Raw genomic sequence first — 16,797 nt, forward strand, 5'->3', positions numbered from 1 at the left:
CCTCATCTCTTCTCCTCATCTCTTCTCCTCATCCCTTCTCCTCATCCCCTCTCCTCATCTCTTCTCCTCATCCCTTCTCCTCATCTCTTCTCCTCATCTCTTCTCCTCATCTCTTCTCCTCATCTCTTCTCCTCATCTCTTCTCCTCATCGCTTCTACTCATCCCTTCTCCCTAATCTCCTCCTTCTTCAATTTTCATGCCCCTCCTCTTATTTTCTTCAACCAATCAGCGCCCAGCAGCCGGTTGATAGTTTATGGCTTGTCCCCGCCCAGCTATCAGCTGATAAAAGGGGCGTGTCCAGTCCTCGTAGCGGACAGGTGAGTGGGTGATTACCAGAATGATTCCCGCCTGGGAGGGGGCGGGGCTGTCGGTGTATCCTCTGATTGGCCGCTCCTCCACGTGCGCTGTAATCTTCCGGTTCAGGCCGGGACTTCCGGTTCTCAGGTGTCAGAGCCGCTACGACCGGAAGGTGAGGAGACCCCGGGGAGGGGAGGATGGGGGTCCGGGGTGAAATGATGGGGGAGGAGGGTGCTAATGAATGGGGGAAATTGTATAGTGGGGTAAAATTGGTGGGGGGTATTGTAGGGGGGAGGGGAGTCATGTATAAAGGGGGGGGGGGGGTTATATTGGGGGATGGTGGGGTAGGAATGTATAGGGGGGATAATATCGGGGGAGGGTAGGAATGTATAGGGGGATAATATCGGGGGATGGTAGGAATGTATAGGGGGATAATATCGGGGGATGGTAGGAATGTATAGGGGGATAATATCGGGGGAGGGTAGGAATGTATAGGGGGGATAATATCGGGGAGGGTAGGAATGTATAGGGGGATAATATCGGGGGATGGTAGGAATGTATAGGGGGATAATATCGGGGGAGGGTAGGAATGTATAGGGGGGATAATATCGGGGATGGTAGGAATGTATAGGGGGATAATATCGGGGGAGGGTAGGAATGTATAGGGGGGATAATATCGGGGAGGGTAGGAATGTATAGGGGGATAATATCGGGGAGGGTAGGAATGTATAGGGGGATAATATCGGGGAGGGTAGGAATGTATAGGGGGGATAATATCGGGGGATGGTAGGAATGTATAGGGGGATAATATCGGGGAGGGTAGGAATGTATAGGGGGGATAATATCGGAGAGGGTAGGAATGTATAGGGGGATAATATCGGGGAGGGTAGGAATGTATAGGGGGGATAATATCGGGGGAGGGTAGGAATGTATAGGAGGATAATATCGGGGAGGGTAGGAATGTATAGGGGGGATAATATCGGGGAGGGTAGGAATGTATAGGGGGGGATAATATCGGGGAGGGTAGGAATGTATAGGGGGATAATATCGGGGAGGGTAGGAATGTATAGAGGGATAATATCGGGGAGGGTAGGAATGTATAGGGGGGATAATATCGGGGAGGGGTAGGAATGTATAGAGGATAATATCGGGGAGGGTAGGAATGTATAGAGGGGATAATATCGGGGGAGGGTAGGAATGAATAGGGGGATAATATCGGGGAGGGTAGGAATGTATAGGGGGGATAATATCGGGGGAGGGTAGGAATGAATAGGGGGATAATATCGGGGGAGGGTAGGAATGTATAGGGGGGATAATATCGGGGGAGGGTAGGAATGTATAGGAGGATAATATCGGGGAGGGTAGGAATGTATAGAGGGGATAATATCGGGGAGGGTAGGAATGTATAGGGGGGATAATATCGGGGAGGGGAGGAATGTATAGGGGGATAATATCGGGGAGGGTAGGAATGTATAGGGGGATAATATCGGGGAGGGTAGGAATGTATAGGGGGGATAATATCGGGGAGGGTAGGAATGTATAGGGGGATAATATCGGGGGAGGGGTAGGAATGTATAGGGGGATAATATCGGGGGAGGGTAGGAATGTATAGGGGGATAATATCGGGGAGGGTAGGAATGTATAGGGGGGATAATATCGGGGAGGGTAGGAATGTATAGGGGGGATAATATCGGGGGAGGGTAGGAATGTATAGGAGGATAATATCGGGGAGGGTAGGAATGTATAGGAGGATAATATCGGGGAGGGTAGGAATGTATAGGGGGATAATATCGGAGAGGGTAGGAATGTATAGGAGGATAATATCGGGGGAGGGTAGGAATGTATAGGGGGGGATAATATCGGGGGAGGGTAGGAATGTATAGGAGGATAATATCGGGGAGGGTAGGAATGTATAGGAGGATAATATCGGGGAGGGTAGGAATGTATAGGGGGATAATATCGGAGAGGGTAGGAATGTATAGGAGGATAATATCGGGGGAGGGTAGGAATGTATAGGGGGGATAATATCGGGGGAGGGTAGGAATGTATAGGAGGATAATATCGGGGAGGGTAGGAATGTATAGGAGGATAATATCGGGGAGGGTAGGAATGTATAGGGGGATAATATCGGAGAGGGTAGGAATGTATAGGAGGATAATATCGGGGGAGGGTAGGAATGTATAGGGGGGATAATATCGGGGGAGGGTAGGAATGTATAGAGGGAGAATATCGGGGAGGGTAGGAATGTATAGGGGGAGAATATCGGGGAGGGTAGGAATGTATAGAGGGGATAATATCGGGGGAGGGTAGGAATGTATAGGGGGATAATATCGGGGGAGGGTAGGAATGTATAGGGGGATAATATCGGGGAGGGTAGGAATGTATAGGGGGATAATATCGGGGAGGGTAGGAATGTATAGGGGGGATAATATCGGGGGAGGGTAGGAATGTATAGGGGGGATAATATCGGGGAGGGTAGGAATGTATAGAGGGGATAATATCGGGGAGGGTAGGAATGTATAGGGGGATAATATCGGGGAGGGTAGGAATGTATAGGGGGATAATATCGGGGAGGGTAGGAATGTATAGGGGGATAATATCGGGGAGGGTAGGAATGTATAGAGGGATAATATCGGGGAGGGTAGGAATGTATAGAGGGGATAATATCGGGGAGGGTAGGAATGTATAGGGGGATAATATCGGGGAGGGTAGGAATGTATAGGGGGATAATATCGGGGAGGGTAGGAATGTATAGGGGGGATAATATCGGGGAGGGTAGGAATGTATAGGGGGGGATAATATCGGGGAGGGTAGGAATGTATAGGGGGGATAATATCGGGGAGGGGGTAGGAATGTATAGGGGGATAATATCGGGGAGGGTAGGAATGTATAGGGGGATAATATCGGGGAGGGTAGGAATGTATAGGGGGATAATATCGGGGAGGGTAGGAATGTATAGGGGGGATAATATCGGGGGAGGGTAGGAATGTATAGGGGGATAATATCGGGGAGGGTAGGAATGTATAGGGGGATAATATCGGGGAGGGTAGGAATGTATAGGGGGGATAATATCGGGGAGGGTAGGAATGTATAGAGGATAATATCGGGGAGGGTAGGAATGTATAGGGGGATAATATCGGGGAGGGTAGGAATGTATAGGGGGATAATATCGGGGAGGGTAGGAATGTATAGGGGGGGAGGGGGTAGGAATGTATAGAGGGATAATATCGGGGGAGGGTAGGAATGTATAGGGGGGATAATATCGGGGAGGGTAGGAATGTATAGGGGGGATAATATCGGGGAGGGTAGGAATGTATAGGGGGGATAATATCGGGGAGGGTAGGAATGTATAGGGGGGATAATATCGGGGGAGGGTAGGAATGTATAGGAGGATAATATCGGGGAGGGTAGGAATGTATAGGGGGGTAATATCGGGGGAGGGTAGGAATGTATAGGGGGGATAATATCAGGGAGGGTAGGAATGTATAGGGGGGATAATATCGGGGAGGGTAGGAATGTATAGGGGGATAATATCGGGGAGGGTAGGAATGTATAGAGGGATAATATCGGGGAGGGTAGGAATGTATAGGGGGGATAATATCGGGGAGGGTAGGAATGTACAGGGGGATAATATCGGGGAGGGTAGGAATGTATAGGGGGGATAATATCGGGGAGGGTAGGAATGTATAGAGGGATAATATCGGGGAGGGTAGGAATGTATAGGGGGGGATAATATCGGGGGGGAGGGTAGGAATGTATAGGGGGATAATATCGGGGGAGGGTAGGAATGTATAGGGGGATAATATCGGGGAGGGTAGGAATGTATAGGGGGATAATATCGGGGAGGGTAGGAATGTATAGAGGGGATAATATCGGGGAGGGTAGGAATGTATAGGGGGATAATATCGGGGGAGGGTAGGAATGTATAGAGGGATAATATCGGGGAGGGTAGGAATGTATAGGGGGATAATATCGGGGGAGGGTAGGAATGTATAGGGGGATAATATCGGGGAGGGTAGGAATGTATAGGGGGATAATATCGGGGGAGGGTAGGAATGTATAGGGGGATAATATCGGGGAGGGTAGGAATGTATAGGGGGATAATATCAGGGAGGGTGGGAATGTATAGGGGGATAATATCGGGGGAGGGTAGGAATGTATAGGGGGATAATATCGGGGAGGGTAGGAATGTATAGGGGGGATAATATCGGGGGAGGGTAGGAATGTATAGGGGGGGATATCGGGGGGAGGGTAGGAATGTATAGGGGGGATAATATCGGGGAGGGTAGGAATGTATAGGGGGGATAATATCGGGGGGGAGGGTAGGAATGTATAGGGGGGATAATATCGGGGGAGGGTAGGAATGTATAGGGGGATAATATCGGGGAGGGTAGGAATGTATAGGGGGATAATATAGGGGGGATAATATCGGGGGAGGGTAGGAATGTATAGGGGGATAATATCGGGGAGGGTAGGAATGTATAGGGGGATAATATAGGGGGGATAATATCGGGGGAGGGTAGGAATGTATAGGGGGATAATATCGGGGGAGGGTAGGAATGTATAGGGGGATGATATCGGGGGAGGGTAGGAATGTATAGGGGGATAATATCGGGGGAGGGTAGGAATGTATAGGGGGATGATATCGGGGGAGGGTAGGAATGTATAGTGGGATAATATCGGGGGAGGGTAGGAATGTATAGGGGGATAATATCGGGGGAGGGTAGGAATGTATAGGGGGATAATATCGGGGGAGGGTAGGAATGTATAGGGGGATGATATCGGGGAGGGTAGGAATGTATAGAGGGGATGATATCGGGGAGGGTAGGAATGTATAGGGGGGATAATATCGGGGGAGGGTAGGAATGTATAGGGGGATAATATCGGGGGAGGGTAGGAATGTATAGGAGGGATAATATCGGGGGAGGGTAGGAATGTATAGGAGGGATAATATCGGGGGAGGGTAGGAATGTATAGAGGGATAATATCGGGGAGGGTAGGAATGTATAGGGGGATAATATCGGGGAGGGTAGGAATGTATAGGGGGATAATATCGGGGAGGGTAGGAATGTATAGGGGGATAATATCGGGGGAGGGTTGGAATGTATAGAGGGGATAATATCGGGGAGGGTAGGAATGTATAGGGGGGATAATATCGGGGGGAGGGTAGGAATGTATAGGGGGGATAATATCGGGGGAGGGTAGGAATGTATAGGGGGATAATATCGGGGGAGGGTAGGAATGTATAGGGGGGATAATATCGGGGAGGGTAGGAATGTATAGAGGGGATAATATCGGGGAGTGTAGGAATGTATAGGGGGGATAATATCGGGGAGGGTAGGAATGTATAGAGGGATAATATTGGGGGAGGGTAGGAATGTATAGAGGGGATAATATTGGGGGAGGGTAGGAATGTATAGGGGGGGGGATAATATCGGGGGAGGGTAGGAATGTATAGGGGGGGGATAATATCGGGGGAGGGTAGGAATGTATAGGGGGGGATAATATCGGGGGGGAGGGTAGGAATGTATAGGGGGGATAATATCGGGGAGTGTAGGAATGTATAGGGGGATAATATCGGGGGATGGTAGGAATGTATAGAGGGGATAATATCGGGGAGGGTAGGAATGTATAGGGGGGGATAATATCGGGGGAGGGTAGGAATGTATAGGGGGATAATACCGGGGAGGGTAGGAATGTATAGGGGGGGATAATATCGGGGAGGGTAGGAATGTATAGGGGGATATCGGGGAGGGTAGGAATGTATAGGGGGATAATATCGGGGAGGGTAGGAATGTATAGGGGGGATAATATCGGGGAGGGTAGGAATGTATAGGGGGGGATAATATCGGGGGATGGTAGGAATGTATAGGAGGATAATATCGCGGAGGGTAGGAATGTATAGGGGGATAATATCGGGGGAGGGTAGGAATGTATAGGGGGATAATATCGGGGAGGGTAGGAATGTATAGGGGGATAATATCGGGGAGGGTAGGAATGTATAGGGGGGGATAATATCGGGGGAGGGTAGGAATGTATAGGGGGGATAATATCGGGGAGGGTAGGAATGTATAGGGGGATAATATCAGGGAAGGTAGGAATGTATAGGGGGATAATATCGGGGAGGGTAGGAATGTATAGGGGGATAATATCGGGGGAGGGTAGGAATGTATAGGAGGATAATATCGGGGAGGGTAGGAATGTATAGGGGGATAATATCGGGGAGGGTAGGAATGTATAGGGGGATAATATCAGGGAAGGTAGGAATGTATAAGGGGATAATATCGGGGGGGGGGGGGGTAGGAATGTATAGGGGGATAATATCGGGGAGGGTAGGAATGAATAGGGGGATAATATCGGGGAGGGTAGGAATGAATAGGGGGATAATATCGGGGAGGGTAGGAATGTATAGAGGATAATATCGGGGATGGAAGGAATGTATAGGGGGATAATATCGGGGGAGGGTAGGAATGTATAGGGGGGGATAATATCGGGGGAGGGTAGGAATGTATAGGGGGATAATATCGGGGAGGGTAGGAATGTATAGAGGGGATAATATCGGGGGAGGGTAGGAATGTATAGGGGGGATAATATCGGGGGAGGGTAGGAATGTATAGGGGGGATAATATCGGGGGAGGGTAGGAATGTATAGGGGGGATAATATCGGGGGAGGGTAGGAATGTATAGGGGGATAATATCGGGGGAGGGTAGGAATGTATAGAGGATAATATCGGGGAGGGGGTAGGAATGTATAGAGGGGATAATATCGGGGAGGGTAGGAATGTATAGGGGGGGATATCGGGGGAGGGTAGGAATGTATAGGAGGATAATATCGGGGAGGGTAGGAATGTATAGGGGGATAATATCGGGGAGGGTAGGAATGTATAGGGGGGATAATATCGGGGGAGGGTAGGAATGTATAGGGGATATCGGGGGAGGGTAGGAATGTATAGGAGGGATAATATCGGGGGAGGGTAGGAATGTATAGGGGGGAGGGTTGGAATGTATAGGGGGATAATATCGGGGGAGGGTAGGAATGTATAGGAGGATAATATCGGGGAGGGTAGGAATGTATAGGGGGATAATATCGGGGAGGGTAGGAATGTATAGGGGGATAATATCGGGGAGGGTAGGAATGTATAGGGGGATAATATCGGGGAGGGTAGGAATGTATAGGGGGATAATATTGGGGGAGGGTAGGAATGTATAGGGGGATAATATTGGGGGAGGGTAGGAATGTATAGGGGGATAATATGGGGGAGGGTAGGAATGTATAGGGGGATAATATTGGGGAGGGTAGGAATGTATAGGGGGATAATATCGGGGGAGGGTAGGAATGTATAGGGGGATAATATCGGGGGAGGGTAGGAATGTATAGGGGGATAATATCGGGGAGGGTAGGAATGTATAGGGGGATAATATCGGGGAGGGTAGGAATGTATAGAGGGGATAATATTGGGGAGGGTAGGAATGTATAGGGGTATAATATTGGGGAGGGTAGGAATGTATAGGGGGGATAATATCGGGGGAGGGTAGGAATGTATAGAGGATAATATCGGGGAGGGTAGGAATGTATAGGGGGGGATAATATCGGGGGAGGGTAGGAATGTATAGGGGGGATAATATCGGGGGAGGGTATGAATGTATAGGGGGATAATATCGGGGGAGGGTAGGAATGTATAGAGGATAATATCAGGGAGGGTAGGAATGTATAGGGGGGATAATATCGGGGGAGGGTAGGAATGTATAGGGGGATAATATCGGGGAGGGTAGGAATGTATAGGGGGATAATATCGGGGAGGGTAGGAATGTATAGGGGGATAATATCGGGGGATGGTAGGAATGTATAGGGGGGATAATATCGGGGGAGGGTAGGAATGTATAGGGGGATAATATCGGGGGATGGTAGGAATGTATAGGGGGGATAATATCGGGGATGGTAGGAATGTATAGGGGGGATAATATCGGGGAGGGTAGGAATGAATAGGGGGATAATATCGGGGAGGGGGTAGGAATGTATAGGGGGATAATATCGGGGAGGGTAGGAATGTATAGGGGGATAATATCGGGGGATGGTAGGAATGTATAGGGGGATAATATCGGGGAGGGTAGGAATGTATAGAGGATAATATCGGGGAGGGTAGGAATGTATAGGGGGGATAATATCGGGGAGGGTAGGAATGAATAGGGGGATAATATCGGGGAGGGTAGGAATGAATAGGGGGATAATATCGGGGAGGGTAGGAATGTATAGAGGGATAATATCGGGGGAGGGGTAGGAATGTATAGGGGGGGATAATATCGGGGATGGAAGGAATGTATAGGGGGATAATATCGGGGGAGGGTAGGAATGTATAGGGGGGGATAATATCGGGGGAGGGTAGGAATGTATAGGGGGATAATATCGGGGAGGGTAGGAATGTATAGAGGGGATAATATCGGGGGAGGGTAGGAATGTATAGGGGGGATAATATCGGGGGAGGGTAGGAATGTATAGGGGGGATAATATCGGGGGAGGGTAGGAATGTATAGGGGGGATAATATCGGGGGAGGGTAGGAATGTATAGGGGGGATAATATCGGGGGAGGGTAGGAATGTATAGGGGGATAATATCGGGGGAGGGTAGGAATGTATAGGGGGGATAATATCGGGGAGGGTAGGAATGTATAGGGGGGATAATATCGGGGAGGGGGTAGGAATGTATAGAGGGGATAATATCGGGGAGGGTAGGAATGTATAGAGGGGATAATATCGGGGAGGGTAGGAATGTATAGGGGGATAATATCGGGGAGGGTAGGAATGTATAGGGGGATAATATCGGGGGAGGGTAGGAATGTATAGGGGGGATAATATCGGGGAGGGGGTAGGAATGTATAGAGGGGATAATATCGGGGAGGGTAGGAATGTATAGGGGGATAATATCGGGGAGGGTAGGAATGTATAGGGGGATAATATCGGGGAGGGTAGGAATGTATAGGGGGATAATATTGGGGGAGGGTAGGAATGTATAGGGGGATAATATCGGGGAGGGTAGGAATGTATAGGGGGATAATATCGGGGAGGGTAGGAATGTATAGGGGGATAATATTGGGGGAGGGTAGGAATGTATAGGGGGATAATATTGGGGGAGGGTAGGAATGTATAGGGGGATAATATTGGGGAGGGTAGGAATGTATAGGGGGATAATATCGGGGGAGGGTAGGAATGTATAGGGGGGATAATATCGGGGGAGGGGGTAGGAATGTATAGGGGGATAATATCGGGGAGGGTAGGAATGTATAGAGGGGATAATATCGGGGAGGGTAGGAATGTATAGGGGTATAATATTGGGGAGGGTAGGAATGTATAGGGGGGATAATATCGGGGGAGGGTAGGAATGTATAGAGGATAATATCGGGGAGGGTAGGAATGTATAGGGGGGGATAATATCGGGGGAGGGTAGGAATGTATAGGGGGGATAATATCGGGGGAGGGTATGAATGTATAGGGGGGATAATATCGGGGGAGGGTATGAATGTATAGGGGGATAATATCGGGGGAGGGTAGGAATGTATAGAGGATAATATCAGGGAGGGTAGGAATGTATAGGGGGGATAATATCGGGGGAGGGTAGGAATGTATAGGGGGATAATATCGGGGAGGGTAGGAATGTATAGGGGGATAATATCGGGGAGGGTAGGAATGTATAGGGGGATAATATCGGGGGATGGTAGGAATGTATAGGGGGGATAATATCGGGGGAGGGTAGGAATGTATAGGGGGATAATATCGGGGGATGGTAGGAATGTATAGGGGGGATAATATCGGGGGAGGGTAGGAATGTATAGGGGGATAATATCGGGGAGGGTAGGAATGTATAGGGGGATAATATCGGGGAGGGTAGGAATGTATAGGGGGATAATATCGGGGAGGGTAGGAATGTATAGGGGGATAATATGGGGGGGGGTAGGAATGTATAGGGGAGATAATATCGGGGGGGGGTAGGAATGTATAGGGGATAATATCGGGGGAGGGTAGGAATGTATAGGGGGGATAATATCGGAGGATGGTAGGAATGTATAGGGGGATAATATCGGGGAGGGTAGGAATGTATAGAGGGGATAATATCGGGGGAGGGTAGGAATGTATAGGGGGGGGATAATATCGGGGAGGGTAGGAATGTATAGGGGGGGGATAATATCGGGGAGGGTAGGAATGTTTAGGGGGGGATAATATCGGGGAGGGTAGGAATGTATAAGGGGGGTGTATTATCGTGGGGGGGAGGGTAGGAATGTATAGGGGGGCTGTATTGTGGGATGTAATATCAGGGGAGGGTAAGAATGTATAAGGGGGGGGGTGTACTATTGGTGGTGGGTGAGGACTGTTATAGGGGGTGGGATGCGAGTGGTAGTATTAGGGGAAGGTAGTTAGGAGGTGATATTGTTAGGGGGTGATATTGTTAGGGTGTGGTACTGTTATAGGGGGTGGGATGCAGGTGGTAGTATTAGGGGAGGGTCGTTAGGAGGTGATATTGTTGGGGGGGGGGGAGGAGTAATGTTATAGGGGGTGTGATGTGGGTGGTAGTATTAGGGGAGGGTAATTAGGTGATATTGTAGGGGGGTAGTACTGTTATAGGGGGTGAGATGCGGGTGGTAGTATTTGGGGGGTAGTTAGGAGGTGATATTGTAGGGGGGTAGTAATGTTATAGGGGGTGGGATGCAGGTGGTAGTGTTAGGGGAGGGTAGTTAGGAGGTGATATTCTTGGGTGGGGGGGGGAGTAATGTTATAGGATGTGCGATGCGGGTGATAGTATTGGGGGGGTTAGTTGGGAAGTGAGATTGTAGGGGGGGTAGTAATGTTATAGCAGGTGTGATGCGGTTGATAGTATTGGGGGGGGGGGAGTAATGTTATAGGAGGTGGGATGCGGGTGGTAGTATTAGGGGAGGGTAGTTAGGAGGTGATATTGTAGGGGGGAGGGTAGTAATGTTGTAGGAGGTGGGATGCGGGTGGTAGTATTAGGGGAGGGTAGTTAGGAGGTGATATTGTAGGGGGGAGGGTAGTAATGTTGTAGGAGGTGGGATGCGGGTGGTAGTATTAGGGGAGGGTTGTTAGGAGGTGATATTGTAGGGGGGGTAGTAATGTTATAGGAGGTGGGATGTGGGTGGTAGTATTAGGGGAGGGTAGTTAGGAGGTGATATTGTAGGGGGGCGGGGAGGGTAGTAATGTTATAGGAGGTGGGATGTGGGTGGTAGTATTAGGGGAGGGTAGTTAGAAGGTGATATTGTAGGGGGGAGGGTAGTAATGTTGTAGGAGGTGGGATGCGGGTGGTAGTATTAGGGGAGGGTAGTTAGGAGGTGATATTGTAGGGGGGCGGGGAGGGTAGTAATGTTATAGGAGGTGGGATGTGGGTGGTAGTATTAGGGGAGGGTAGTTAGGAGGTGATATTGTAGGGGGGGTAGTAATGTTGTAGGAGGTGGGATGTGGGTGGTAGTATTAGGGGAGGGTAGTTAGGAGGTGATATTGTAGGGGGGAGGGTAGTAATGTTATAGGAGGTGGGATGCGGGTGGTAGTATTAGGGGAGGGGTAGTTAGAAGGTGATATTGTAGGGAGGGTAGTAATGTTATAGGAGGTGGGATGTGGGTGGTAGTATTTGGGGAGGGTAGTTAGGAGGTGATATTGTAGGGGGGGGTAGTAATGTTGTAGGAGGTGGGATGCGGGTGATAGTATTGGGGGGGGGGGGAGTAATGTTATAGGAGGTGGGATGTGGGTGGTAGTATTAGGGGAGGGTAGTTAGGAGGTGATATTGTAGGGGGGGTAGTAATGTTGTAGGAGGTGGGATGCGGGTGGTAGTTTTAGGGGAGGGTAGTTAGGAGGTGATATTGTAGGGGGGGTAGTAATGTTGTAGGAGGTGGGATGCGGGTGGTAGTTTTAGGGGAGGGTAGTTAGGAGGTGATATTGTAGGGGGGGTAGTAATGTTATAGGAGGTGGGATGCGGGTGGTAGTATTAGGGGAGGGTAGTTAGGAGGTGATATTGTAGGGGGGCGGGGGAGGGTAGTAATGTTATAGGAGGTGGGATGCGGGTGGTAGTTTTAGGGGAGGGTAGTTAGGAGGTGATATTGTAGGGGGGGTAGTAATGTTATAGGAGGTGGGATGTGGGTGGTAGTATTAGGGGAGGGTAGTTAGGAGGTGATATTGTAGGGGGGGGTAGTAATGTTGTAGGAGGTGGGATGCGGGTGATAGTATTGGGGGGGGGGGAGTAATGTTATAGGAGGTGGGATGTGGGTGGTAGTATTAGGGGAGGGTAGTTAGGAGGTGATATTGTAGGGGGGGTAGTAATGTTGTAGGAGGTGGGATGCGGGTGGTAGTTTTAGGGGAGGGTAGTTAGGAGGTGATATTGTAGGGGGGGTAGTAATGTTGTAGGAGGTGGGATGCGGGTGGTAGTTTTAGGGGAGGGTAGTTAGGAGGTGATATTGTAGGGGGGGTAGTAATGTTATAGGAGGTGGGATGTGGGTGGTAGTATTAGGGGAGGGTAGTTAGGAGGTGATATTGTAGGGGGGGTAGTAATGTTGTAGGAGGTGGGATGCGGGTGGTAGTTTTAGGGGAGGGTAGTTAGGAGGTGATATTGTAGGGGGGGTAGTAATGTTATAGGAGGTGGGATGCGGGTGGTAGTATTAGGGGAGGGTAGTTAGGAGGTGATATTGTAGGGGGGAGGGTAGTAATGTTATAGGAGGTGGGATGCGGGTGGTAGTATTAGGGGAGGGTAGTTAAAAGGTGATATTGTAGGGGGGAGGGTAGTAATGTTATAGGAGGTGGGATGCGGGTGGTAGTATTAGGGGAGGGTAGTTAGGAGGTGATATTGTAGGGGGGAGGGTAGTAATGTTATAGGAGGTGGGATGCGGGTGGTAGTATTAGGGGAGGGTAGTTAGGAGGTGATATTGTAGGGGGGCGGGGAGGGTAGTAATGTTATAGGAGGTGGGATGTGGGTGGTAGTATTAGGGGGGGTAGTTGGGAGGTGATATTGTAGGGGGGGTAGTAATGTTGTAGGAGGTGGGATGCGGGTGGTAGTTTTAGGTGTAACAGAACCGTGTCCAACACTGTGTTTGTGGGGTTCTGTCAGTATACGGCTTCCTCCACTCTGAACATAAGATATCAGATTTTCCAGCCCCCCATACAAAGCTAGCTGACAACTTAGCTTGTAGAGAACTGGAACCTTTATTAAACAACTCGCACCGAATATATACAAGATGGACTTCCTCCTCCTGATCACATTACTTCACCAAGGTCAGGTGCCTGATTACATTATCATATGCAGATGAAATTGTGTACAGAAATATCATTAACCTGAACTAATTATCTAAAGAACAACCAACACAAACAATATTCTATGTTCCCACCAGTAACTAATAGCTGACAAACTTCCTGAGCCAATTAACTGCCGTCCCCGAGCTCCTGAAATACAATATACATTAGGGCTGCACGATATTGGGGGAAAAAAAGTACATTGCGATATTTTGGTTTGCAACGATATATATCGCGATCTTTCTCTGGGTGGAATGCAGAAGACACTGACAGTGTGGATTAGGCAGAGTCGGGACTCACAGTGGTGATAGGAGTGGAGTGGAGCAGCCACAGCTCCTCACTGTTGTCCTGTCTGGAGCTCAGGATCAGATGGTGACCCGTCAGGCACAGGGTCCCGCCTACTGGCGGGTGGAAGGGTCGGTACAGGACCACCTTGTCCACCCGGGGGGTTTTGATCAGCTCTGTGAACTCCATAGAGAACACCGGAGGATCCCCGACACCGTCCTCTCATCACCGGTACTACACCTGACACAGCGCTCCCCCCTCCCTCACCGGAGACGAGTTTCCCCTTGCTTTCGGCTGTGATCCCAGCTCTGCCTCTAGTCTCCAGCCGACCATTACTCCGCCCAGCTCTGCCCATTGTCACTCTATTTACAACACATTACAGCCTGATCCCGCCCCCGTGCGCGCAACCGATGCAGCCAGGAGAGACAATGGGCGGAGTAATGGTCGGCTGGAGACTAGAGGCAGAGCTGGGAGGGCTGGATTGCATCGGGCTGGAGGGGTGGAGTTCCGATCACAGCCGAAAGCAAGGGGAAACTCGTTTGTATCGGCTGCCTGCACAATATCGTGTCTTCGGCGATATGAATATCGCCCACGCCCGCAGAACGATAGTCGATATCATATCGACTATCGTTCAGCCCTAATATACATCATCATAAGTGTAAACTCAGAACCCCTAGTAGATAACAGGTGAGTATATCAGCAGATTCAACGATGTGTGGAAGACAGGTGGATGAGCATCTGCTATGAGTCTGACTGTGTGAAGCAGTCTTCATAGGTTTCTTGAGAGATATGGTTGATAAATATTACTGTCCCGTTTGAATTAATCCAAACCATTTTCTCAGTGTCCAATAAGTGTCTGTCCATTTCCCTGGTCTAATGGACACAGGGGGACTTACACATAAGAGAGGTGTAGGGGAATGAGGGAGGGATTTCCCAACCTCTCTAAGGTAAGCTGGGTTCCACGGGACCCCCCAACCAAAGTGACTCCCGTCGCATCTCTCCCCTTTCGGAAAGAGACTAACACAGGAGGGGACCACAAACGGGTTGCCTTCAAAGTTAGTCCGTAGTTCCTGTCCCCCAATGTCTGTACCCCAAACAAATTGTCCCGAACAGAGCAATTCTCACCCAGCCAACCTCTGCCTCTCTCGTAGAACCTCGGCCTCTCTCGTAGAACATACCCGCCTCTGGGGAGAAGCGTGGACTGGCCCTTCTCCCTGGAGTCCTTTGTGTCACTGGAGAGAAGATGGTGGATCACTCCCTCGTGCTTTTGGTGATCTGGGCCGACTGCCCAGCATCCCTGGGATGTAGAGGTGAAGACCGCAGTCCAATCCACTACTACAGGACCTCCATCTTTAGTTAGGTGAGGGCAGAGTGAACTCACATAGGTAGTCAATCTGATTTTTATTCTTGGCCACAGGAAATGGTTGTCACCAGTAGGTGTGGGGCCGAGGTTGTTGACTCTGTCCAGCTGCCAGCGCTTCAGCTGGGTGTAGAAGCTTCACTTCATCAGCTTGTCACTGGGGTGAGGGGCCGATTTCCCCAGCTTCCTGGAACTCTGTTGCGGGTGCTGGGCAGTGGTTGTTAGCACTCTGCCCTGTTGCCAGCACGTCTGATGGCGACTCCACATTAATTGTTGGGGAGGGAGACTGACTTCCTCCGCTCCCAAACTGTGGATATGTTGCTGGGGAGGAAGCATGACCACCTTCTCCGAACTGTGTAGTTGTCGTTGGGGAGTGACTGTTCATCTGCTCTGACTGGCTGTTGGGGAGGGAGGATGACAACCTCTTCTCCCTCTGGATCCTGATCTGCTGCGGGGAATAACTGCCACCTTCCCACCCTGGGCATCTGGAACTGCCACAGGTGTAGGGCAGAGGTCTTGGACCCTCTGTCCAGTTGTCAGTCCTTCTGCTGTAGAAGTAACTCCACAGATGCTGCTGGCAGGAAATCCCATGTCCCTGTCAGTGGTGTAGGGGAGAGTGAAGCTGCTGGTTGGTGTTGGGCAGAGCTCAGTGATGTTAGGCTCTGATGCCCGCTGTTCCGCAGGGAAGTAAACTCTAGTCAGTGGCCTTGCACACATCTTCCTGGGTCACCAATTGTTGCAGGCAGAGGTCAGCAGTGCTATGCCTGGATGCCCGCTCTTCTGCTGTAAGCTCACTGGGTTGTTCTTCCTCAGCAGAAAAGTTTGTTAAATCCCCAGTCTCTGGAATTGCTGAAAGTCCAGGGCATGGGCTGGTGGCACTTGGACCCAGTGCTAACACTTCGGTGGGTGATTTATCATCCTCCGATGGAAAGTCAATTAAATCTGTGATCTGAGGCTGGGGAATGAAGATGGCTTCCTCTTCTCCCATACCTTTATCCAGCGGCTGGACAGACGCATTCCTCCATCCAAGCTCGTCCTGTGCAGAATCGGGTTCATCCAGGTGAGTCAGCACTTGCTGCATCCGCCATAAGACCTCCGCATCCAAAACAGGTGAGCAAAGCGCACTTACTGTGCCACATTGCCGACTCTTCGGCCAGGATATCTGGACAGTCAGCTGGTACTTCTGGATATTCCCAGGCAAGGGGAGCCCGGCCCTGGCACTGAGCAGAGTCTAGCAGCCGTCTGTAGGCCATCTCCAGCTTCCATTACTGAATGGCCAAAAACTCCAAATCTTCCAGTGCCCAGAACACTTCCGAGATGTTCAGGATCTCTTCTCTGCAATCCATAATTTCTTCTAACCGCCACTCCAAATCGCTCCCAAAGTTGGGGTCTTCTGACAGCTTCCTGTACAACAGTCCCAGGCCGACGTAGCCAAAGCCTTCCGTTGGGCTGTCATCCGCTATTCAAGGGCATGTTTGGGATACATGCCACCGTAGGGCTCTATAGCTCTCTTCCAAACTCATCTCTGCCCAGACCAGCGTTCTTAACTCAGCTTTTGTGCGGTGTATCTCCCAAAA

General features: G+C 50.1%; 1 protein-coding gene across 1 annotated transcript in view; it reads left to right on the top strand.

The window, feature by feature from the left end:
• Positions 1-336: 336 nt before the first annotated feature.
• AGPAT3 (1-acylglycerol-3-phosphate O-acyltransferase 3) overlaps positions 337-16,797 on the top strand; it is a 46,868-nt gene continuing 30,407 nt past the window's right edge. Inside the window, exon 1 of the mRNA XM_082247073.1 lies at positions 337-469. The gene's annotated coding sequence lies outside the window, so the exon portion shown is untranslated. The remainder of the gene's footprint in view (positions 470-16,797) is intronic.

Source organism: Pelophylax lessonae (assembly GCF_965119305.1).
Source record: "Pelophylax lessonae genome assembly, chromosome: 2".
NCBI classification, from domain to species: domain Eukaryota; kingdom Metazoa; phylum Chordata; class Amphibia; order Anura; family Ranidae; genus Pelophylax; species Pelophylax lessonae.